This window comes from Eubalaena glacialis, chromosome 16 (assembly GCF_028564815.1).
Source record: "Eubalaena glacialis isolate mEubGla1 chromosome 16, mEubGla1.1.hap2.+ XY, whole genome shotgun sequence".
NCBI classification, from domain to species: Eukaryota; Metazoa; Chordata; class Mammalia; order Artiodactyla; family Balaenidae; genus Eubalaena; species Eubalaena glacialis.
Genome location: NC_083731.1, coordinates 79,736,200 through 79,764,071, shown reverse-complemented (window position 1 = coordinate 79,764,071; position 27,872 = coordinate 79,736,200).

Genomic DNA, 27,872 nt, shown 5'->3' with positions numbered 1-27,872 from the left:
GAGATGACAGGCACATACATTTTCATTGGGTTTATATTCCACACTGGACAGGTATATATCTTACCAAGTGTTTGGGGTCTACTGTTGTGTAACAAATCATTCCAAAACTTAGTGACTTAAACAACAACAATCATTTCATTATCTCTCAAGGTTTCTGTGACTGGGAATGTGGGAAGGGCTTGGCCGGGCAGTTCTGGCTCAGAATCTCTCATGTAGTTGCAGTCAGATTGTGTCTGGGACTGGAAAAGATGGGGTGCTGAGGCAGTTGGAGAAAGGCCAAGTATCTCTCCCTGAATGTGGTCTCAGGTCTCTCTGTATGATCTTTCTATTTCCTTACAGTATAGAGTCTTTCTGCTTATATGGCAAGTGAAGGCTTCAAGCACAAATATTCTACCGAATAAAATGGAAATCATTTTATCCTTTATGACGTAGACCAATAGGACACATAGCACCACTTCTGATGTGCTCTTCTGGTTGAAGCAGTTAGAAAAGCCCACCCAGTTTCAGGGAAGGGAAGATAGAATCAACTCTACTTTTGAGTGGAAGGAGTGTCAAAATCCCATTGTGCAAAAAAGTATGTGGGATTGGAGATACTGCTGCAGCCATTTTGGGAAAATACAATCTACCAAATCAGGTATCAAGGGCATCTACTAATTCTTGCTGCAAAGGTGCTATAACATGATATCATTAATCAGAGTGAAATGGAATGATGAGATGATCATGGTTTAGAATATGACGGTGAGTAGGAGAGTTGGCTTTGCCCTAGTAGGACACAGCACAGCCCCACAGAACACAAGTGTACTGTTGTGCCTTTCAGGTGAAAGTAGATTGCTTCTAGTAGTCTCTGTTTATTAGAATGGTCTTAAAAAGCGTTTTCCGGAAAAATAGCTACATAGCATGTGCAGGGCAGTGGTGGTTTTAGAAAAGACTACACCTAGAACAATAAGTATAATTTGAATCACCACCTGCTGGGTTTACAATAGTCCCCTGCCATTCTCCTAGACCCTTTCATCTTCTGCACAGAAAAACATGTGCCTTATTTGAGAATGTGTGTTGCGGTTCACCCTGAGGTGCAGAACTGCTTATATATAACTTTTTTAGAGGTGCAAATTCCAGAGTCTTAGCCCTCCTTCCCATAATAGCCTTCACTCCTCTTATCAGACAGTTATTTTGGGGAATCTGTCAGCAGCCAAATTTGTCTGTCATAACTATGCCTTCAGGAACCAGAGAAATAACTATGGTAGAGAAAATGTACATGGACACAGGGACCCACTGCAGGCAGACAGGGGCCAACTCCACTTGACCCCTGATCTCCAAAAGCACCCACAGTGATATTCTGAGTCTTAAGAGGTTTACGTAATTCGAAGTCGGTAGTCAATAATGCCCACAATTTCTCCTCAACTCGGAGTTTTTCTGATAAATGGCTGTAAATCTCTTTGAGAACACATAAAAAGACATTATTCCAATGTCTTAGGGTCTTTCTGCAAGGATTTGTGAACTGGTTCATGTCTGGACATTGAGAGAGTGACCATGACTCTCACCCATGTGACTCAAATCACACCTTCATTTCCAGATTTAGATTTTTTTAAAATTAAGCCTAACTTTACAAGCCTCCCCATTTACTAGAGTTCTAGGGATATCATGATCAATTAACCACAAAGACCCTTATAGATCAAGCTATTGTGATTATCCCACTAGCCTACTGCTTATTTCAGTAACAGATGACAATTTTCTGGTGATTAATTACTTGCCTCTGAGACTCTGCCAGCTGGAGATCCTATCATACTCTAAGTCAGGGAACTAGTTTCAAAGCCAGGATCTTTTGAAACTTTCATACTGGGCCTACCAGAGACATTTGTTCCCTAGCATTTTTCAAAAATATTAATCTTTACATAGCTAATATATATTTTAGTCCTTGGTTAAGGGAGTGTCCTTGGGGTCCTTTCTTGGTACATGGTAAAGGTGAAGATGAAAGAGTCATAGCAAAACTCAATTAAAAATTCCTACCTCTCTAAGTCTTTAGATTCCTTCTCTACATTATCTAAGGAATTTCTGGTATCTCAACCTCATTTAGTGGAGGCATCATTGAAACTAGCAGGAAATAGAAAAAAAGTAGAGTTTTGGCTCAAGAATCTCTGGCAGAAAAAAGAAAAAGGTAGAATTTTGGCCCAAGACTGTCTCACAGTGGGTTCCCAGTGTCCACAGACTCATCCCATAATTATTTCTCCAGTGTTATTATCGTATTATAAAACCTGGTAAACCAATATTTAAATTTTCAGATTCTTTTGATGAATACGAATTAAATACGTTTGCACTGACTAGAAGAACCTATGCAAGACTTAAAGGAAGGGAGAATGAAAGTAGATTATCAACTATATCCAATAAATAGCTAGTTAAAGGCAAATATCAAAATAAAATGAGTTGAGATCCAGACCTTTGAAATACTTTATCAAAAAGTATAAAACCGAAATTTTTTCCAAATTTTCAAATCACACAGAGCAAAAAGTGAGAAAGTTTTTCTGCAGTGTTAATAAAATAAAATATCCTTTTTACGTTTTTATTTTTTCTGTCTATTTGGTAATATGCATATTAGTGTAGTAGTACAAAGAATTTATAATGTAACTGTGGCAGAAAGGATGTTTGCTTTAAAAATTTACTGATGGTGTGTACATTAAAAAAAATTTGAATACCACTGATCTAGAAGACAGAGCACTAAGCCAGAAGTTATTATGTATAGGACTGTAGTTTAAAAAACAAGCAAAACTCATATATATGTATATATTTTATACATACATATATACATATAGTAGAAAAAACACACCCACACACAGACACACATATATATACAGGCACATACATATTTCTGTAAGTGTTGCATTGTTAGACTATTCTGTGCCAATGGCCCAACTTTAAAGCCTTCATTATATATAAACATATACATTGGAAAGCATGTGTTTTCATTCACCGGATCTATGATTGTGGCAACCACTGCCATGGCAACAATACAAGTTAAGAAAAATTTTACCAATGTTCTCCTTCAAAAGAGATTTGAAAGAGGTATGTAATGGATATGATGAACAGTGGAACAGAAAGACCAGGTGAAACTCATCAGACATATTTTAAATCCTATTTTACATTATCAGCCAGATTTCTAAATATGCAAGACCCTTCCTGTTAAACCAAGGGCCTTAATCTCAAAGATGAATGCTTTTAACTTCCATTTTACATCATATGGTCTTGTGATAGAGAGAACAACAGAAGTTCTGCAGATTATTTCTGTAAAAATAATTCTGAAAAGCACTTAAAGAAAGAATGCAGATCTTTTATATAAAATCACTTACATCAATGAATATTAGACAAGGCCAGTTAATTTTCCTAAGAAATATAAATTGCCTAATAGTAATGCATTAAGACAGTGCACATAGTACCAAAAAATGTAATACTGTGTACAGTACTTTTCAATAGACTTTCTTATTTTCTTAAAAATAAATTGAAATTGCTGAAATGCAAGAGCAAATCTATTTTCGACTGAGCCATATTTTCTAAAGTCACAATTTAATAGAGATACTTTACCTTAAATCTCTCTGTGCCTCAAAAGTTATATAATATTTTCGTAGACATTTTCATCACCCTATCAGAGTAGAGATGATGAATCTTGAAACATAAAATCATCAGCCAAAATGACCTCATGTAGAGATACTCAAATCATAATAGGATATGGATAGTGAATGATTAGGAATTATGAATATCTAAAATATTTTTAACAGACTCTTCCCAATTTTTCCCAACTAGATTGCTTCTTAAAATGCAATGAACAACTATAATAAAATGCAGAACTGCTAATCTAAAATAAATCAGATACATTGAATATTTAGACTAGAGGAAGACCACATAAGTGGTACAGCTGTCTCCTTAGAGATAACTCACTATATAGAAACCTATGGAAACAAGTTTCTCGAGACTTTTGTTGTTCATAAGCCAATAACCACTTCCATACATCTGAATACTGCTCACTCTGAAATATGCTACTTTGAACGAATCTGCAAGCTGTGCATTTCAGTCAGTTTGGCTAACCTCTAGACCAGTCTTATGTTTATTGCTCTAACACTGTCTTTTATTACACAATATAAATTACATAAATAGAATATATTTGAGTAACAATGGGCTTTACTAGGAGAAAAGTACCTTGATCGTACCTTATTCTGAGTACTGTGATGCATAACTGAATTCAGAATTGCCCTTCTCTGTCAATGATAATGTTGCTAATCCGAGAAGGTTAAGGACTCTGTTTTCTCCTGTATTTTCTTATAGTTTCTCCTTCATTTTTCCATGGATGATAATGATAACAAAGCAACAGCCCAACATTTTTATTCAGTTCTTACTAGGTGGTACCAGATATTTTAGTGATTTCATGTATTATCTCATTAAATCTCAGAATAACTCCAGGAGGTAGGTATTGTTTCAAGGCTCTATTACAGATGAGGAAATGAAAGCTAAAGAAAGGTTAAGTAAATTACCCAAAGTTGAACAACTGTTTAAGTGTCAGATGTTTATTTTGAGCTGTCTGAAACAAAGCCCATGCTCTTAAACACTATATCATACTGTGCTTCCTAGAAATGAAATGTCATATCTGACACCAAAGAGAGAATAGCTTTTTATAGAGTCTGATGTTCACCTCTGACTCATTTTCTCTTCTGTACAATTCTAATAAGGACATGGAAGGTCCTGGGGTGAATTCTTTCCAGATCTCTCATGCTGCTCTTGATGAGTGCTTGCAGAGATCAGAGATCATGACTCACTCTCCCTCTGTCATCCTGCAAATGGGGCATATGTGACATAGTGACACCCAGATTCCAGACCCTTTGTCCAAGGTTCATGCAAGCCCTGGACTGAGGAAATACTGGGGGTGGTCAGGAGAGTATGATTGAGGAAAATAAAGAAAACTTACAGAGCACTTTCTCTCAGGTAAAAGTGGACAGAATGATGGTCTTTAATAAATTATTTACATAATGTACATTTATGATGCAAATTTGATCTATAAAAATAATTATCTAAAACAAAGTAGTATTTACAAAGAAATTCCATTAAAACTTCCATTAGAACATCTAAAATAAGATTTACCTATGAATATTATTCATTGAACACATAATTTCTAGTATTTTTTAAGTGATAGTGTATTATTTGTTTACCAATGTTAGGAACACATTTATTTTATAAATAAGAATCCCTCATATTTACTAACTCAACCCAAGTAGAATTTATTACCAATTTACAATACTTGTATATTTAATCATTTAAAAGATGAGGAAATTTTTAAATAGCATTTTTCTCAGTGATTGGCAAGGCATTCAGGTAGGGATGCCTATGAAAAATATGAAGCCATTTCTCTGGTTTTCAATGCAATATATACAAATAAAATAAAAGTAATCAATCAGTAAGATTTGTTACTGAATAAAAGAAGTTAAATCGTAAAGAAATATTAAATCTTTCTTGAATCAGAATAACACCATTTGGCAGATGATGTTGATTAAAAATAAACATTTTGTTTTATATATTTCTTGAATTTATCAATAACGTGAACAGTATCTAAAGATATTTTCACATAAAAGTCTTCTCTATTGCATTTTCTTCATTATCAAACTTCACATAATTATGAAATCAATATGTTTGATATTATACTATAATAATCTCAGAGACAGTCTCAGAGACCTTGGGGACAATATTAAACACACCAACATTTGAATTATAGTGGTACCAGAAGAAGAAGAGAAAAAGAAAGGGTCTGAGAAATATTTGAAGAGATTATAGTTGAAAACTTCCCTAATATGGGAAAGGAAATAGTCAGTCAAGTCCAGGAAGCACAGAGAGTCCCATACAGGGTAAATCCAAGGAGAAACACTCCAAGACACACAGTAATCAAACTATCAAAAATTAAATACAAAGAAAAACTATTAAAAGTAGCAAGGGAAAAACAACAAATAACATACAAGGGAATCCCTATAAGGTTAACACCTGATCCTTCAGCAGAAACTCTGCAAGCCAGAAGGGAGTGGCAGGACATATTTAAAGTGATGAAAGGGAAAAACCTACAACCAAGATTACTCTACCCAGCAAGGATCTCATTCAGATTTGACGGAGAATTTAAAACCTTTACAGACAAGCAAAAGCTGAGAGAGTTCAGCACCACCAAACCAGCTTTACAACAAATGCTAAAGGAACTTCTCTAGGCAGGAAACACAAGAGAAGGAAAAGACATACAAAAACAAACCCCAAACAATTAAGAAAATGGTAATAGGAATATACATATCGATAATTACCTTAAATGTAAATGGATTAAATGCTCCAACCAAAAGACACAGACCAGCTCAATGGATACAAAAACAAGATCCATATATATGCCGTCTACAAGAAACACACTTCAAACCTAGGGACACAAAGAGACTGAAAGTGAGGGGATGGAAAAAGATATTCCATGCAAATGGAAATCAAAAGAAAGCTGGAGTAGTAATTCTCATGTCAGACAAAATAGACTTTAAAATAAAGACTATTACGAGAGACAAAGAAGGCCACTACATAATGATCAAGGAATCAATCCAAGAAGAAAATACAATTATAAATATTTATGCACCCAACACAGGAGCACCTCAATACATAAGACAAATGCTAACAGCCACAAAAGGGGAAATTGACAGTAACACAATAATAGTAGGGGACTTTAAAACCCCACTTTCACCAATAGACAGATCATGCAAAATGAAAATAAATAAGGAAACACAAGCTTTAAATGATACATTTTAAAAAATGGACTTAATTGATATTTATAGTACATTCCATCCAAAAACAACAGAATACACTTTCTTCTCAAGTGCTCATGGAACATTCTCCAGGATAGGTCATATCTTGGGTCACAAATCAAGCCTTGGTAAATTTAAGAAAATTGAAATCATATTAAATATCTTTTCTGACCACAATACTATGAGACTAGATATCAATTACAGGAAATAAACTGTAAAAAACACAAGCACATGGAGGCTAAACAGTATGCTACTAAATAACCAAGAGACTACTGAAGAAATCAAAGAGGAAATCAAAAAATACCTAGAAACAAATGACAATGAAAACATGACGACCCAAAACCTATGGAATGCAGCAAAAGCAGCTCTAAGGGGGAAGTTTATAGCAATACAATCCTACCACAAGAAACAAGAAAAATCTCAAATAAACAACCTAACCTTACACCTAAATTAATGAGAGAAAGAAGAAAAGAAAAACCCCAAAGTTAGCAGAAGGAAAAAAATCATAAAGATCAGATCAGAAAGAAATGAAAAAGAAATGAAGGAAACGATAGCAAAGGTAAATAAAACTAAAAGCTGGTTCTTTCAGAAGATAAAAAAAAGTTGATAAACCATTAGCCAGACTCACCCAGAAAAAAGGGAGAAGACTCAAATCAACAGAATTAGAAATGAAAAAGAAGTAACAACTGACACTGCAGCAATACAAAGGATCATAAGAGATTACTACAAGCAACATATGCCAATAAAATGGACAACCTGGAAGAAATGGACAAATTCTTAGAAAAGCACAACCTTCTGAGACAGAACCAGGAAGAAACAGAAAATATAAACGGACCAATCACAAGCACTGAATTGAAACTGTGATTAAAAATCTTCCAACAAACAAAAGCCCAGGACCAGATGGCTTCACAGGTGAATTCTATCAAACATGTAGAGAAGAGCTAACACCCATCCTTCTCAAACTCTTCCAAAATATAGCAGAGGGAGGAACACTCCCAAACTCATTCTACGAGGCCACCATCCCCCTGATACCAAAACCAGACAAAGTTGTCTCAAAAAAAGAAAACTATAGGCCAATATCACTGATGAACATAGATGCAAAAATCCTCAACAAAATACTAGCAAACAGAATCCAAGAGCACATTAAAAGGATCATGCACCATAACCAAGTGGGGTTTATCCCAGGAATGCAAGGATTCTTCAATATACACAAATCAATCAATGTGATACACCATATTAACAAACTGAAGTATAAAAACCATATGATCCTTTCAATAGATGCAGCAAAAGCTTTCAACAAAATTCAACACCCATTTATGATAAAAGCCCTTCAGAAAGTAGGCATAGAGGGAACCTACTTCAACATAATAAAGGCCATATAAGACAAACCCACAGCCAACTTATTTCTCAATGGTGAAAAACTGAAACCATTTCCACTATGATCAGGAACAAGACAAGGTTGCCCACTCTCATCAGTATTATTCAATATAGTTTTGGAAGTTTTAGCCACAGCAATCAGAAAAGAAAAAGAGATAAAAGGAATCCAAATCAGAAAAGAAGAAGTAAAACTGTCACTTTTTGCAGATGACATGATACTATACATAGAAAATCCTAAAGATGCTATCAGAAAACTACTAGAGCTAATCAATGAATTTGGCAAAGTAGCAGGATACAAAATTAATGCACAGAAATCTCTTGCATTCCTATACACTAATGATGAAAAGTCTGAAAGAGAAATTAAGGAAACACTCCCATTTACCATTGCAACAAAAAGAATAAAATACCTAGGAATAAACCTACCTAAGGAGACAAAAGACCTGTATGCAGAAAATTGTAGGACACTGATGAAAGAAATTAAAGATGATACAAATAGATGGAGAGATATACCATGTTCTTGGATTGGAAGAATCAACATTGTGAAAATGACTCTACTACCCAAAGCAATCTACAGATTCAATGCAATCCCTATCAAACTACCACTGGCATTTTTCACAGAACGAGAGCAAGGAATTTCACAATTTGTGTGGAAACACAAAAGACCCTGAATAGCCAAAGCAATCTTGAGAAAGAAAAACGGAACTGGAGGAATCAGGCTCCCTGACTTCAGACTATACTACAAAGCTACAGTAATCAAGACAGTATGGTACTGGCACAAAAACAGAAATATAGTTCAAGGGAACAGGATAGAAAGCCCAGAGATAAACCCACGCACATATGGTCACCTTATCTTTGATAAAGGAGGCAAAAATGTACAATGGAAGAAAGACAGCCTCTCAGTAAGTGGTGCTGTGAAAACTGGACAGGTACATGTAAAAGAATGAAATTAGAACACTTCCTAACACCACACACAAAAATAAACGCAAAATGGATTAAAGACCTAAATATAAGGCCAGACACTACAAAACACAGGCAGAACACTCTATGACATAAATCACAGCAAGATCCTTTTTGACCCACCTCCTATAGAAATGGAAATAAAAACAAAAATAAACAAATAGGACCTAATGAAACTTAAAAGCTTTTGCACAGCAAAGGAAACCATAAATGAGATGAAAAAACAACCCTCAGAATGGGAGAAAATGTTTGCCAACAAAGCAACTGACAAAGGATTAATCTCCAAAATATACAAGCATTTCATGCAGCTCAATATCAAAAAACCAAAAAACCCAATCCAAAAATGGGCAGAAGACCTAAACAGACATTCCTCCAAAGAAGGTATACTGGTTGCCAACAAACACATGCAAGGATGCTCAACATCACTAATCATTAGAGAAATGCAAATCAAAACTACAATGATATATCCCCTCATACCAGTCAGAATGGCCATCATCAAAAAATCTACAGACAACAAATGCTGGAGAGGGTGTGGAGAAAAGGGAACTCTCTTGCCCTGTTGGTGGGAATGTAAATTGATACAGCCACTATGGAGAACAGTATGGAGGTTCCTTAAAAAACTAAAAATAGAACTACCATATGACCCAGCAATCCCACTACTGGGCATATACCCTGAGAAAACCATAACTCAAAAAGAGTCACGTACCACAATGTTCATTGCAGCTCTATTTACAATAGCCAGGACATGGAAGCAACCTAAGTGTCCATCGACATATGAATAGATAAAGAAGATGTGGCACATATATACAATGGAATGTTACTTGGCCATATAAAGAAATGAAATTGAGTTTTTATAGTGAGGTGGATGGACCTAACGTCTGTCATACAGAGTGAAGTAAGTCAGAAACAGAAATACAAATACCGTATGCTAACACATATATATGGAATCTAAAAAAAACAACAACAACAAAAAATACATGGTTCTGAAGAACTTAGGGGCTGGACAGGAATAAAGACACGGATGTAGAGAATGGACTTGAGGACACGGGGAAGGGGAAGGGTAAGCTGCAACGAAGTGAGACAGTAGCATTGACATATATACACTACCAAATGTAAAATAGATAGCTAGTGGGAAGCAGCCGCATAGTACAGGGAGATCAGTTCGGTGCTTTGTGTCCACCTAGAGGGGTGGGATAGGGAGGGTGGGAGGAGACGCAAGAGGGAGGAGATATGGGGATATATGTATATGTATAGCTGATTCACTTTGTTATACAGCAGAAACTAACACAATATTGTAAAGCAATTATACTCCAATTAAGATATTAAATAAAAATAAATAAATAAAATGGATAACCAACAAGGACCTACTGTATAGCACAGGGAATTCTGCTCAATGTTATGTGGCAACCTGGATGGGAGGGAAGTTTGGGAGAGAATGGATACATGTATATGAAAGCCAATTTTTTGAACTGAATTTTCCTAGGGCACAGTAAAATATTTCAAAATCACATAATAACCTTAAGTAGTCCAAGCAGTTGCTGTCCAGTGAGTAACTGTTGTTGTCAATGGCGTGATGGTGTGGGCATTTATCTCACTGGAAAGCATTTTTCAAAATAAGGGCTGAGCCCACGTTTCCTCTCTCTATGGAAATTCCTATCTCTTGAATTTCTTTAAAGCTTGAAAAACAGCTCATCTACATTATCAAGAATGTTACTTGGACGTAGAGATTGTCATACTGAGTGAAGTAAGTCAGACAGAGAAAGACAAATATCATATGATATCTCTTATATGTGGAATCTAAAAAAAATGGTACAAATGAACTTATTTAGAAAACAAAAATAGAGTCACAGATGTAGAAAACAAACTTATGGTTACCAGGGGGAAAGGGAGGGAGGGATAAACTGGGAGATTGGGATTGACATATACACACTACTATATATAAAATAGATAACTAATAAGGACCTACTGTATAGCACAGGGAACTCGATACTCTGTAATGATCTATATGGCAAAATAATCTAAAAAAGAGTGGATTGTATATGTACAACTGATTCACTTTGCTGTACAGCAGAAACTAACACAACATTATAAATCAACTATACTCCAATAAAAAAAATTTTTTAAATAAACTAAAAAAAAAAAAAAGAATGTTACTAAAATAAGACCTCCTTTAATTCTCTCATCTATCACTATCAAAGTGATTGTCTCGTCTTGGCCACCCTGACAAAAGAAATTTAGCAGATTACTTCACATTTTCTGCAAAAAAATGCTCTACCTCATGACCTGCTTCAAATTAGTTCTCCCAGTTAGTCTACTGGCCATATACTCTTCTCTATAATACAAAACTAAGAGGACAGACTTTGAGACAGAAAAAGAAAATATTTTTACATTAACCGTTGTCCATGACATATACCACAAATGTGGCAAAGAGATGAAAATGATGTTTCTCAGTATCTCTCACAGTTCTTAATGTTTTGTTGAAATGCGGTATTGGACAGGGCCTTGAATTGAGGTTCTGTGACTTAGGTTAAATATCTAAACCTTGCTGAGTCTTGGTTTCCATGCATAGATGGTGATAGGTAATAATAGAATGTGAAAAATAATCCGTGATTATTTAGGGGAGCAAATATATGTGTAAAAATTTTAGTAAAAATTAAGAGTATTCAAGTTATAATGAAATCTATTATTGCAGTTGATGACTAGGTAACTAACTGTGCACTGCAGCAAAACCAGACATGTGTCTAATCCTGTTTGTGGACTGTTAAGGGGCTATTGCATAAAATTTGAAGAGGAAAATCATCCCTCAGTACTTAGAGAAAGACACTTGTGTAGTTTTATCCTCCTATGATATACAGACACCCTACTGACTTTAAAGTCAATAAAAAAAAAAATTGTTGTTTTTTTTTTACCACCCTGCATGTGAAAGGCACTGTGAGAGATGCTGACGGCACCCACTAAATCAGACACTTAGGTCAATTTCCTCCACTGCCCACATTCTGTCCAAAGAGCTCAAAATTTTCTACTTTTTCCTTTACATTCAGGGTCAGCAAAGTTATGAAAACCAAGAGGACGTGAAAAAAAAAAAAAAAAAACTAAACCAAAATAAGCATTAATTTGGCAGAAATTTGGGGTGTAAAGAGAACTAACTATCTAATGCAAACCAAAGCATGTATTTTGATCAGATTTAAGCAGGTAATGAAGTTCCTTTCCATAGAGAAATGAACAAACTCTGAAGGAGTATTGTTATCTGCAAAGTTGTTCTGGAGGCTAGAAATCAAATCAAGATATTGGCAGGATCATGTTCCCACTGAAGGCTTTAGGGCAGAATTCTTCCTTGCCTCTTCCTAGTTTCTGGTGGCTCCTGGCAATCCCTGACATTCTTTGGCTTGTGGATACATCACTGAAATCTCTGCCTTCATCTTCACACAGGCTTCTCCCCTGTGTCTTCTCTGTAACTCTGTATCCAAGACTCCCTCTCCTTTCTCTTATAAAAATGCCAGTCATTGGTTTTGGGTCCCACTCTAATCCAGTATGACCTTATCTTGATTACATCTGCAAAGACCCTATTTCCAAATAAGGCCACATTTACAGGTACTGGGAACTAAGACTTAAACATATCTTTTAGGGGGACATAAATCAACCCATAGCACATAGTAAAAGAAGGATTGTATTGAAGCATCAAATATGGGGGAAATAGTGGATAAAACAATGTGAATTAAGAATTGGTGATTAAAGATTAGACCTATGTGTGTTCCTTGAAACCTGTTCTATTCTAAGTATGCAATCTTTTAGAAAAGCACTATATATTATTTACATTTATATCCACAGAAAATATTAAAAAGTTGAGAGAAAACATTAAATATGAACAAAATAATAGTTGAAATAAAGAACACAATAAATAAGTAGTCAGATATATTCCATGAAAAAGGAATTTATGAATCAGAAAGATCATACCATCCCAGAAATCACCAGGAAATGATAAACAGATAAAATACAAAAGAAAAACTGGGAGATATAGAAGATTGAAATAGAGTGTCAACATCCAGAAGACAGAAGGCCTCAAAGGAAAGAAAAATATTTTTAAATTTTGTCAACTCTTGATTTCTACTTCAAGTGGTAGAGTATTAAAGATTGTTTGGACTGACATCTATTAGTTACATGTGCACTACAACCAATTCCAAATATGATTCAGCTTGATCAATCTCTTACTATAATCAGAGGTGGTTTCTTGTTTTGTTTTGTTTTGTTTTTTTACCATGAGACTGCACTACACCAATTTATATTCAAATAATTTTATCTTCAATACTGAAATGTTTAACTAAATTTACAATAAAATTTACAGTAATTGCAGGTATTTTATCTTCTCTTTAATGAGCATTCAAAGCTTTATGTTGATTGCATAAATTGGTTGAAAATATTGAGCTATGATTGGAATTAATTTGACTGATTTTTCTATTTGAATCATTTGATGGCACTGATATAAAACTCACATTCCTCAATTGTTTGCCAAGTTCTTCTTCCAAAAATACGGCCAATTTACTAAGAGCTATCTTTTACTTTTCATGTATACAAAGGAAACCAAAGAATCTAAAACGGGTAAAAATAAATTTAGAGGAACAATCATTTGATATAAATGAAAATTCATGTAATAAAAATTAAACACACTTCCTGCCACCGTTCATGTTAAATTACCATCCTTGGACATTTTTTAATAACTACCAATTTTTGAAGTATATATTGTTGCTTCTTTAGAAAATTTTTATCTTCTAGTTTTCTTATAGTTAGTGATATCACTATGACACCCATAATGGATGGTAAATGTTCATAAATATTTTGTGCAAGTCACACAGTTATTATCACTTCCTTGGGAAACAAAATCAGAACTTCATTTTAACTAAACATGCACTTTCATTTTTCTTTTAGCACTTGGCTGTCAAAAAGGTTTACTGGGGGAAAAAGTATTATCAAATAATGAGAAGCAGTTATAGAATTATACCTTAAAATTACTGACAGGGGCTTCCCTGGTGGCGCACTGGTTAGGAACCTGCCTGCCAATGCAGGGGACACGGGTTCGATCCCTGGTCCTGGAAGATCCCACATGCCGCAGAGCAACTAAGCCCGTGCGCCACAACTACTGAGCCTGCGCTCTAGAGCCCGTGCTCTGCAGCAAGAGTAGCCACCGCAATGAGAAGCCCGCGCACCGCAATGAAGAGTAGCCCCTGCTCGCCACAACTAGAGAAAGCCCGCGCACAGCAACGAAGACCCAACTCAGCCAAAAATAAATAAATAAAATAAATAAAATTACTGACAAAACCACTGAAGCAAGGGTGTTCAGATTGTTTTTGATACACTCTACTGCAGAATTTCTCAGCCTCTACTTCCCAGACACATTTCATGTACACCTAAATCATAACTTCCCATGTTTTTAACTGACTCCAACTGTCTCTACCAACTGGCAGCCTGGTATCTTCATGCATCGCACAGGGCATCGCACAGGCCACAGCACAGCTTGCTTCCCCCCCACCATCCAAGTATTTACCAATGTCCAAGTACACTTCCTTTTATCAGTAAGTGCCCTGTTTGCTGTCTGTAAAATGGAGAAGTTAACTGAGTGAGTCTGGAAAGAGCTGGAAAAGAACATGGATCTTATTCCGAATTCAGCCATGTGTTATATTAAACTGAGAATTCTGTTTACTGTATATACCTCTCACACATTATAAGATAACACCAGCTGGAAAGACAAAGTGAAGGTCTATAAAGCCCAGCCAGCTTTATTCTAATAAAACTATAAATAAGAATACTATATTTAAAAATAATTAATCCATAATGAATGTGAGACAGGATAATGCAGAGCAGTAGATTTAAACCTGTGATCATAGGCTGTCTGGCTACTCCATGTTTAAGGTTCATGTAATAATTTAGTACTAAAGATACCAAAGAGGCTTAAATTATAACTGAACAAGAAAGCTGCGAATATCACCAACTCTTGGAAGATGAGATGAGTCCCAGCTGCCCTCTTGTTACATTTTATTTTATCACAGGAAAAGTTTCTAAAAAGAAATAAGCAGTCATTTAAAAACTACAAACTCAAAAATGGCAAATCTCACAGTACTAATTTTAAAATAAGCTTTTGCAATAAAAGAAATCTTATTTTAGGATAGCAGGTTAATAACAGAAGTATTAACCATCTAGTAATTTTAAGTCATCCAAAATTAAACACGTTTCAGATTGGCTATCAGTTTTGTTAAAACTGAGGCTAGAGCTTTTCTCTATATCTTGGAGTTTATACAGGAAAATCTGCAGTACAAAGATCCCTTTTGTCAATTCCTCTCAAAGGTATTAGAATCGTGGTTACCTGGCAGCTTTTATGATCCAAAACATCATAATTCTGCACTTCAAATTTCTAATTCAATAGAGTAGATGTGCAGGATGAAACATAAGCCATTATTACAACAATAAAATCTGTTTACTAACTATATGTAAAAGAAAACAAAAGTGAGTTTACTGAGATTAATAGTTAACCAGTTTTTAAACTCGGGCCATTTTGAGGTCATCAAGTTTGTTCCCATATGTCTCTTGTGACATGGGCTTCAGAGGACAGTGCATACCCATAAGTCCCTGAAGCATTTTAAGACTAAAAGATGGTCTTTTGCTGGGACAAGTCTTGACAGAGACAATTAGGCCATGTAAGGCTGAGACTTTTACAGATCCTTAAAATTTTAATTTCTTTTTGGGGAATTTTTGATTTCTTGCTTAGTTTCATCATTAAGAAGTTTCTTTTTAAGTTAAGGTGATGTAGCTTCCAAAAGCTATGCAGTATCAACAACAACAACAAAATAGGTAAACTTGGGCCCAGAAATAATGGGTTTCTCCCACTGAAGTTAAGGATTACTCAGAAGATTCTGTTTTCTTACTCAGAAGCCACAGTCCTCATAAAAGCATTAGGTGTTTTCCCTGTATGTTTTAAATAAATTTTGTGAAGTGGTTATGTGCCCACTAGGGATCCCATCCTGTGAACCACAAGTTCACCTTGTGAGCTCATAGTCACAGCTGAGGAGAGAAGCAGTGGGGTTAAATGCACGACCTCATCCTTCCAGGTTCCACCTTACCCCCAGCCAGAAACATGCAAAATGATGTAAGAAATGAAATTTGCAATCGGGGCCTAGAGGACCTATTTCCTTTTCTCTTCTTTTCTTTTCCCACTATGCCATCTTAATGTTTTTTTCCAGAGAAGTCTGTGAAGTCTCCTGCAGTGAGGGCTTGCTTTTGCCCAAAGTAGAGACATAGCAAACCCTGCTGACAGCTATGGAGGCAACATATTTGTAAGAAACTCCTATACTCTCTATTCATGCTGAATCACATCTCAAGAGACTATGAGGGGAAGAGTCTCTTTCCCACTCAAGAGACGATGGGAACCGCCTCTGAGCTTGCTACTAATCCCCTTTAATGGATTAGAAGAGGGAGAACAGGCACTGGGTGCTCCTTTCCTACGCGTAATGAATCTCTCGATGGCTGTGGTGGACCATTGGAAGAGTCTCACAGAGTTTTAGTTCTTTTACAGAGTAGCCAGATGTCTTGCACAAAGAACCAGAGAAATGACAGCCCTCATAGCTTGGCCATGGAATGATGCTGCCACAAAGAGGCAGTTTTCTGACTTAGTTCTGCCAAGCACTCCAATTCAATTCACTTGGCTGGCGGAACAAAACTTTACCCTTTCTTTAAGCACCCAGATAAGGGGTGAGCAGCTCTATGGGGCTTTTAATATTTCTTCCTTCTGTCCAGTTATAAACGTATCCGAGGAGGCTCCCTGGAAGAATGGAAGGGGCATTCGGGAGTGTGTGCAGCCCAGATCCTGCTGAGCCAGGAAAAGGAAAATCAGACTCATTAGAAATAGAAAGCACATTCGCCTACCCCACGTTTGCTTCCTTTTGTTGTACCAATATGGAAAGTGCCTTGTAAAGCAAAATACTTTACAAATGAAGACACGACTTCTCCCCAGTGTGATCTTTGCACACCCAACTCATGGGTGGACACTTTATCCTATTTGACTTTTTGAAAACTCTACTGTCAAACGTCACAGAACATCGAAAGCAGCTATACATACCCCATAGGCCTGGAACAAAATCACATGGAACTCCAGATCCATTAGCCTTTAAAGGGCAGCCTCCCCAACAATTTGCTCTGGAAGCCTGACATTAGCGTTCCACCAGTTTAGCCTGAACAGTAAGTTGTGCATTTCCAAAGTCATGGAAATCAAACTTCAACAGGATAGTCCTACAGCATGGAGAGGAAAGACTGTCCAGGATTGTGAGACAGATTGATGTGCTTAAAGCAGTGGCATCGGAGGCATAAAGGAATTGAAATTTCAAATCCCAGCCTTGAATACATAATTAACAAGCCGACTTCCTTGTATAGGAATCACCATTCTGCAAGACATTGTGCTAGAAAGGCTTCTAAAGGAAAGGAAGGGGACCAACTTCTACTGAGCATGAGCCATTTGGCAAGACTTCAACATGAACTTCTCCTTTAATCCCCATGATAGTGTTAGGAGGTTCATTGGAAGTACTCCTAACACACATTCACTTAACAGAGTTACTGAAATGACTGATGTTCTTTGTTCTCTCCATATGCCAGCAGATGTCTGCAGCCAGTGGGAGGCCGTTCTTCTGTATGTTCACTGGCTTCTGCTCTCACCACTTGAGTTGCTTGCTTGCCAAACACCAGTTGCATTTGCTCACAAACCAGCTGCAATTATAATTAGGTAATCTAGTGAAATAGTAATATATAATGAAATAGAGTGAAAAAGAAAGAAAGCTGTTATTTCTATGAAAACTAAGTTGCATAATCTGAAAGGACTCATTTTAAAGTCAAGTCAACAAAAAAAAATTTTTTTTAAGAATTTAATCAAGTTTGTCACAGGCCAGACAAATGAAAAAAGAAAAAAAAAGGGGGGGGGTGGAAATAATGTGAGAAGAAAGATCTAGAATGATTGTGTCTAAACTGAAGTCTGAGATTTCACTCCATTTAAAAACAAAACCAAAAAAATGAGATCACTGACAATTCATCATGGGTGCTGCTTTTGCAGGATAAAGGAAGGACTCCAACCTTACTCCAAAAAATGTATTAACCCTGCACCAAAATATTGGGTAACAAACATACTTCTCTACATTTAAAAATGTCTCAGGTATAATGCATATAACTGCTTAAGGCTGCCCACATGAACTGATTTTTTTTTAACCAATCAAATTACTGATTGTGTCAGACATGAGGACTTGCACTGAATTCTGAGCCCCACTTTACAGATGGGGAAACTAAGGATCCAAAAGAATACTTTGATTTCTCAATAAGCCACAGCTAGTTCACGGCAGAGGTTAAGACTTGACTTTTTGCTGTTTCTACAATGGAGTTTATAATTCTGCGGTTATGCTTTTTAAATCCCTTTTATTCTTTCCTTATCATCTCATCCTGTGTTTCAGTCCTTCTCTGAACCAGCTCAGAGCCTGGCAGGTTTCTTCCGGCCTGTGGGGGGAGGTCGGATGGAACCCAACCAAGTGCCTGAGGACGCATCAGCACAAAGGGCCTCATCTAAGACTCCTCCCCTGGGTTCTGTCTAAGCCCTTGGTCCTGGAGTCTTCCCTTCTGCCGACCCTATTCAGGCTGACCTCTTTGGACAGGTTTACTTAGCTCTTATTGGACCTCCCCTGCCTCATACTTTGTAACTGGTAAACTAATCCTGCCTCCCCTTCAAATCTGACCTGGCATCCTGAAAACTCTGCCTGGATCCGGTGCCTCAAACCCCAGCTTGTCTTGGAGGGGAGTTTAGGCTCCCATTGTTTTATCTCATCCAGGAGGTTCCTTGTGATCACTTTCTTTTATTTCATGGAGGTCATATTTTCCTATACCTTGATGAGAACCAAAGTAGAAATTTTCTGATTTTCTTTTAATTTCAAAGCTATGCTTGTATTCTGAGTCTTTAGGATATTGGTCCCATGTCCAAATACTTTCATAGCCTCCATGTTAATTTTGTGTTATTGCACCCTCGGGAGAGCTTTTCATACCCCATGAATAGGCAAAGGGATCAGCCACCAACACCTTTCTTCACTCTCTTCTTGACTCCCTGTTCTCACTGCCCCTGGAATCAGGGCAATGTCAGTCAGAACCTAAAAGAAGCCTTAGGGATACTGCTAAGTGACCTCTGTTTTGGGCTCTTTGATTAATCTGAATTCACAGCAGAGATGATTGTTCTCTAGGACTCTACATCTACCACACTGAACTCTATTCCACCAATTCATCACTCTGAGGGGGGAAAATAATAATGACTGAGCAAAACGGAGCAAACTTTTTAGTTTCGCTAAAGAATAATGCTGAGTATGATAACAAACCATGGGATGTCCGGGGTTCATTCATGCACTGGGCAGGGGGAGGGCATTAATAAGCAGCTAAAACAGGAATTGATAATGGATGGCCCAGCCTAACCCTAATATTCACTGGCCCCATACTGTCATGATGCAGCTGTACATCACAGTGTGAAATCATCAGAAATAATGACTTGTCTGTGAAAATGTTACAGGCTGAAATCCTAATGAGCTATTTAGGCAGAAAAACTTAAGTATTTCCATTCTTTTAGTGGGAGCTTATAAAAATGAATTTATGGATATAAAACTATAATTTAAAAAAATAGAAATGGTAACAGGAATATTAAGTGAAGCCTCCTCTTCCATGCATAGCCCTGACTTGAGTTATCATAACTAGGCCCAAACCCTTGCCCTGTATCCCATGAAAAAGAAATGACTTCAGCCCTTTGCCAAGAGCATTTGCTTTTATTGATTTCACATCAACACTAAATGATTTCTAGGTTCTCATGAAAATATTCTGGAAGACAGGACATGTTTTCATTTGGGATGAATCTGAGCTTGTCAGAGGGGGTAAGAAGACTTCTCTTATGTTGAGCTATTATACCTTGAGTCTATGTGTAAGCAGTTTAGCCCACCCTACATAACAGCTATGATTAGAGTATGGTTTGGGATGGGAGGGGCATGGGATGGTGAGCTGAGTGAGTTGCAACAGCCTAGGCAGCCCTTCCACCACTGGATACTGTCACCTACCACGACACCGCTCCTCTACAAAATTTCATACTTTGCTCCTTCCCAGCCCAGCCAAGCTCAGGGAATCCACCTGAAGAGGCCAAAGAAGCCACAAGTTACTCCATCCCTGAGTGAACTGCTAGAAGGCTAGAATCCTAGCCATAAAATGGTAAATTTTATCTTATATATGTATACACCATAATTTTAACAATGAAAAACAAATTAAAAAAGGATAATGGCACATATTATGAATTCTTTAAAAAGTACTTTAGCCTTAGTTACATATATACTTTAGGATTAAGGGCTTCAAACATCTGAATTATTCAGAAAATCTGCCTGCACAGAACCAATCTTTTGGGGAGGTGAATTATCTGCTTGGAAATTTTATTCCCATTAAGAAAGAAAGACTGAGTAAATTTGTTGCGGTCACATTTTGGAGTGTTTTATTCAGGTTGGTACTCTTTAACTGCCTTCTTCATCCAGGATGGTTCCCTTTGTCTCGCCTGACTACTGTGCCCACCTGGCACACGTCTACACCATGAGTCTTCACTCCCTCTACAGCTCATTGGAAAAATAGGCACAGGATCCAAGCTGGGTCAAAAAGAAACCTTTGCTAACGACTTTGGAATTGGGAGAAAGACAAAGAGAGGATGTGATAAGCAGTCTCTAAAAGGCTCCGAGTGACCTCTATATACTGGAGTTCCTGCCCTCTTCCCCTTGAGTGTGCATTGAACCTAGTGTCTCACTTCTCACAAGCAGACTAGGCAAAAGTCATGGCATGTCACTTCTGAGATTAGGTTACAAAAAGACAGCAACTTCTTACTATCCCTCTCTTGCGACTTTCTTTGGATGGAAACCAGGTGCAATATCGTGAGCTGCCCTATGGAGAGGCCATGTTGCAAGGAATTGTGGGAAGTCCATAGCTGGTGTGCCCAACAACCTGCAAGGGACTGAATCTTACCAGCAGCCATGTGCGTGAATTGAGGAGCAAATCCTGTCTCAGAAGAATCTTTCGATAAGACTGCAGCTCTAGTTAACACCTTGACTGCAGCCTTGTGTGAGATCTTGAGGAAGAGGCACCCAGCTAAGCCACACCTGGACTCCTGCTCCCACAAAAACTGTAAGATTGTATATGTTTGTTGCTTTAAGTTGCTAAGTATTGGGCTTATTTTTATACAGCAATAAACGAATACAGAGGAACTGAAGTGTTGAACTTTTGGGGGGCAAAAATTAAAACATATAAACACAGCAGTTGAGGATGGCCGCATTATGCCATGTAAATGAAGAAGCAGGGAAACGGTTCTTAAGAGAAAGAAAACAATTAAGGATGGGCATGGAGAGAAGCAGGGACCAGAATCTGAGTGAGCATGCGTCTAGGTTCCCAGTGGCGTGCCAGTTCCCCATTCGTTCCTGAGGGTTGGCTGCATTCCTGTCTTTATGTTCTATGAGGTCCCTGTACTGTATAATAAATTACCTTTATTTACTTTATCTCAGTTGATTTTTATAACTTGCAATCAGAAACCTAAAATCCTAGGATGCATCAAGTTGTATAGCTGTGATTTTTGAAAGCAGTCAGATACTTGACAATGAGTTTGGCAGTTTAAAGAGGCTCTTGACCTGAGAAGCATCCATATGTTCTGAGCCACTTGACTTTGGGTCATAAGAAACTGAGCTTCAAGAGCACGTAGCTCTCAACCTACTGCTCTAATCAATGATCAACCATGGCAACATCTATTCTGTATGAGGTAGTTCGGTTAATATTTGTACAGAACTTAGAGATCCCAGCTGAAAGCTGTTTGAAATACACAATATTGCTGTTGATACAGAGCAAATTGTTACCCTTTCTTCAAAGAACACAGTGATATTTCTGGAGCTCTCTTATTATGTTGCATGATGGAAACACATATCCAGAGGAGGCATATTTTAATTGTTAGAAACAGCCTATCTACATAAAATGTACTATTCTTCTCTCTTAATCCAGTTAAATCTCTTGGCTGTTTTCTGTTTTAAAGTCGTGTCATTGCCTAATCACTCACTATCTTAACGAAATTCAAAGCAGTTTACGTATTACAAGCTTGGCAATAAAACAGAGACTTAAAAGCAATAAACATCTTTGAAACAATTCATCAAGCCCTAAAAAGGTGCCAGAATGAGTTTTGGAATAGTAAGTTTGAATTTAAAAGTCAAAATTTTCTCTCAGGCTGAAACTTAAAATTCACAAATACATTTTTATAGCCAATTTATAAACCTTGAAAAATAGCCTAGACCTCCAAGCAAACAAACACAGATGCACTGCAGTGGTTCTTCAATGGTCAGGATACCCCTTTTGGTTCTATCCAGGTGTGTATCCTCATGTGTGTGCATTACCTGGATTTTTGCCTTATTACTTCTTTCCATGTATTTAACATTCATTCTAATGTTGAGAGATGCAGTTTTCACATGATGCAGAAGTGCCTGTTTATTAATGCTTCCTCAGTTCCACTGGTCCCCAGGGTCCTCAACCATAGCGAGTGTCCCATCCACTCTTCACCTTCCTGAGGACCACGTCTCACAAACTTCCAAGTCCCAGGTGTTAGAAATGACTGAAGCATGTGTCAGGGCCAGAAGATACATTAAGAGAGGCTGAGTAAGCTTGCTGTAGTCACATTTTAGAGTGTATTACTCAGGTCCACATGAGACTCTTTAACTGCCTTCGTCACCCATGATGGTGCCTTTTGTCTTGCTTACTATTGCTTCCACCGCGCTGGTATACCATGAATTCACAGCCCACTACAGCTGGCTGCAGTAACACACACGTGACCCAAAGGCACGCTAACTCAAAAAATTTTTTAAACATTCAACAGTTTATAAATGTTAACTATCTTTAGGCCAAACAAAACATCCTCAAAAGAAGTCCTCAGGCCTATAGCTATCAACCGCGGGTGGGACTTTTCTTCTCTCCCAACTCAACCTTAAACCATACTTGACTGGTGTCCTGTCCCTCTGGGACCCATCTGGCAGCTACACTTTGCTGTGTGTCACAACCGTCCATGGGCAAGTCCTTCCTACCTGCCCAGATGATTTTTTGCATAGTTACTATTACTGGGTCATAGAAACCAGGATGTTGACTGCAATTGCCAGTGGGTTCTACCATTTTCAGATATCTCTTTTGGATAATAACATAAAGAGTTTCTTCTGTTCAGACATTTATGATGACAATATTAAATATACACAGTTTACTATTTTTTTTTTCACTTTGGAAAAATACGTGCTTGTGCATATACTCATCGCATGAATGTACATCCCCTCAACAATATCTACTGGCCCTTCCCCAGGCTTTGCCTTCTCTGTTCTCTGCTGGGATCACTCTTCTTCCCGACACTCAGCTCATTCCTTCCTCTTCTTTCGGTCTCTGCTCAGATGTTGCCTTATCACAGAGGCTTTCTTTGACTGTTCTATAGCAATAGCAACTCCTGCCTCTCCACCACACACACTGTCTCTCTTGTCCTGCTTTATTTCTCTTCACGACACTCACCACCTTCTGACACGCTACTGTCTGTCTTCCTGCACTGGAATCTAAGTGCCAAGAGGGCAGAAACTGCTGAGTGGGCAAAGCCTAGCATAGAACCCAGCCTTCAGTAGGCTCTCAATAAATATCTGTTGCATGAGTAAATACATACATTATATATAGATACTAAAAAATCAATACGACATTTCAGTAACTTGTGGTTCTAAGGCCTGATGAAGCTTAACTGGCCCTAGAACCATCTTTTCTTGCTCTTTGGGATCGTTCTCTGAATCAATGACTCATCTTGTTTCCTGCATTCTTGTCCCTGTCACACTCATCTACATCAAGTTGCTCCCTTGTATAATATCTGAAATATTGCTTTACAGAAAGATCTTACTCTCTCTGTCACAACTACTCAAACTGCTCATTATAGGTCAAGTTGTGATCAACTCCATACCTCTTAATTATCTCCATTACTGTCAGCTGCTACACAGCTCTGCAGTGTGAGAACCAAAAATGTCCTCCCTTCTCAGAAGTGCACTCAGCAAAAGTGGCAGCAGAAATGATCTAAGGTGGCTTCCTCGATGCTGTGTTTTATAGTGTATTGCTTACGCATCACCCTAGACCCACACAAACGCCTTGGTGTTGCTTACAGTCACGGGGCCTGCCTGCTGCTGCTACATATTCTACAGACCCAGGGCCCTGGGCTGCATGTCTTTGGTTGTGTGGGTGCCTCACCTTACACCCAAGCCTTGCAAGTACCCTGGCACTTCCCTGTGGCTGCTCAGTGTGTACAGATGTGTGACTGAGGAAGGAAGTGTGTGAATGTACTACAGAGGCAAGTTTCACCCAATAGGAGATGGAAGTCAGTAAAATAATTCTTCTCCTATTCTCCCTCCAGAGAGACTCTTGAGAGATGCAGTAGCAGCATGCATCCTCCAAAGCTTTCTGGGGCACCAAGCACTCAGTTCATCAGGAAGTGCAGGCATCTCAAGAACATCCTCCCTTCTATTTGCTCACTCTCCTTCCCCACCTCACCCCACTTCTTTCTCACTCCTACATTCCTAGGATTCAGTCTTTAATAAAGTGTTGGCACATAATCTTTATTTTAGGCTCTGTTTTCTAGCAAATTGTATATATATATACACACACACATATATATATAAACATACCTTTTAGGGGACAGAAAATAACTTCAGGCTGAGAGCTACAAAAAAAAATAAATAAATCAAAACAAAATAAAAGCAAAGACAAAACAGAATAAAACAAAACAATAACAAAACTCATTCTATTGCCTGGAAGTTATTATCACTGTTATTTCTCATGTCACGCTATAAGAAATTTCCCCTATGTAAGGTGGCTGGATTTTGCTGTTTAATTATTTGCTCCCTACAGATATGTGAGCTTTAAAAATACTTTATAACATACAACATGTGCTCATATACATCATATACATCATCTCATTTCATCCTAAGTTAGTAGGACAGGCACTGCTGGCCACGTTATATTAAAGAGTAAACTCAGTTTTTCCTCCAGTACCATATAAGAATCCTTTGGCAGTAAAGCACCCGAACCTGAGAATGAAATAATGATGATGTAATTTCCATAGCGTGCTTCGAGAAGGTAGGAGAGACCTGGTCCACTGAAGTTTTGTGGGCTCCTCAAATCAGACCACACTGACAATTAATATTTTAGCTTAAGTGTATTTCTAGCTCTAATGAAAAGTTAATCCGTTCTTTGGTTCTCTATAACCATATTGTCTATAACCATATTATCTCTATACTAGGTTATTCAGTTTTTTTTTTTTTTTTTAATATAGATACTTTATGATTTTGGTAAAACATAGAGCTTTTCTTAAAAGTCAACTTAGAAATGTCAGTATATACAGTGTATTCAGAGCTTGGCACCAAGAAATCAGAAAGAGTGAAAAATTTATTTAATGAAGTCAAGAATCTAGAATGATCAAAATCACAAACTCTCACAATTGGAAAGCTTAATATTTAGTTACAAGTTCCTTTAAAAGTGAATGTAGGAGTAAGCAACCTGCTACTTTTAAAAGTGGCCTCTTTAAGTCAGTCATTTGGAAGTTGGAATTTATTTCCCACGAGAACAAAATCCCACATGGTGATCAAGCCCCAGACCAATTTTACAATGCCTATTTAACCCATAATGTAGTTGAATCCTATTTCTGGGGGTTATTTGGGTGAAAGGAAGAAAAACAAAAAGAGAAAATCAACTTCCTCTGGTTTTCCTGGCTCAGAGCCATCTCCCAACAACTTTTGAAACAGGACAAATTTGGCTTTAGCCTCATTTAACTTGCCTTTCTTCAGCCCTTTCCTACCTCTCCGTGTTCCTCCTAAAAGACCTCATCAGCAGGGTGCCCACATATCACTCCACTCAGGACCTGCTCTCCCCCCAGACCTCTCTGGGATCCACAGGATCTGTCCCTGCTCAGAGCTGCTCTTCTCAGATGCTTGGGTTGAACATGATCTGTCCAAATAATCCACGTAAATGTGGGACTGCCCAATCACACACCATCACCCTCCCATAAGTGTAGACCTGCTGAAAATAGTCTAAAAAGACTAATAAAATTGAGAGGAAAGTAAAAAGATTGCCCACATACCCCCTGCTCCCACATATGCATAGCTTCCCCCATTACCAACATCAGTCACTGTATTTGTACATTTTTTACCAAGGATGAACCTACATTGACACATCATAATCACTCAAAGTCCACAGTTTACATTAGAGTTCGCTCTTGGTGTTATACGTTCTATGGGTTTGGGCAAATGTATAATCACATATATTCATCATTAAAACATGATACAGAGTATTTTCACTGCCTTAAAATCTGCTGTGTTCTGTCTATTCCTCTCTCTTCTTCCCCACCCATGGCAACCACTGATCTTTTTAATGTCTCCATAATTTTGCCTTTTCCAGAATGTCATATAATTGGAAGCATACAGTATGTAGCCTTTTCAGATTGGCTTCTTTCAGTTAGTAATATGCACTTAAGATTCCTCATCACTTGACAGATCATTTCTTTTCATCACTGAATAATGTTCCATTACCTGGATGTACCACAGTTTATCCATTCACCTACTTAAAGGCATTTTGGTTGCTTCCAAGTTTTGTCGATTATGAATAAAGCTTCTGTAAACACCCATGTGCAGGCTTTTGTGTGGACATACGTTTTCAACTCCTTTGGGTAAATACCAAGGAGCGCAATTTCTGGATTGAATGGTAAGAGTATGTTTAGTTTTATGAGAAACTGTCAAACGTCTGCCAAAGTGGCCAGAACGATTTTGCATTCCCATCAGCAGTGAATGAGAGTTCCTGTTGCTCCACATCCTCACCGCCATTTGGTGCTGTCAGTGTTCTGATTTTCATCATTCTAACAGGTATGTAGTGATATCTCATTGTCGTTTTAATTTGCAATTCCTTGATGACATATGATGTAGGGCATCTTTTCATATTTTATTTGCCATGTATGGCTTCTTTATTTCTGAAATTACAGGTGTCTTAAAAAAAGAAAAGTTTGGATGTGCTTTCCCTGGCTCCCATAGTAATGCCAGGGGCTCTGATGGAAGGAAGAGTAGGCCTGGATGACGATTGTCATCTGGATGCACAGGTGATTGGTAAATTGGGATTGATTATTCAGGACACATACAAATCTGTACATCTGAGCATGACTTCCATTTAGACAAATACATAAGCTTCTTTATTTATGAAAATATTTAACTTATTAAAAAAGTCTGACCTTTCTGCATTAAAGGATTAATATTCAGTCCTTCTCTAAGCCAGTATGGTCAGCTCAGGAACCAGTGAGGATAGGAATTCCCCAATCCCTGGGGCCCCCACCCCTGCTTCCCCACGTCCAGGGCCTAGAGTACCACTTTGAGGATCAAAGATGTTTAATAAGTGAGTTTTATTAAAATTAAATTTGCTAAAACTCCTACTTATTCCTCTAAAAGCCACTGAAGAAATCCAAGGGTGGGAAGAAGCAGATGCAGATACCCATTGGCAAAGCCTTTTTTCCTCCTATCTGGCAATGGAAAGGGAAAGAAACAGAACCAAGCATCATGCCTCCAACTCCTCAGGTGTCCATCCTGACAGTCCTTGGACCAAAAACGACTGTGAGTTGAAACCTAGCTAGTTTCTAACTCCCACCAT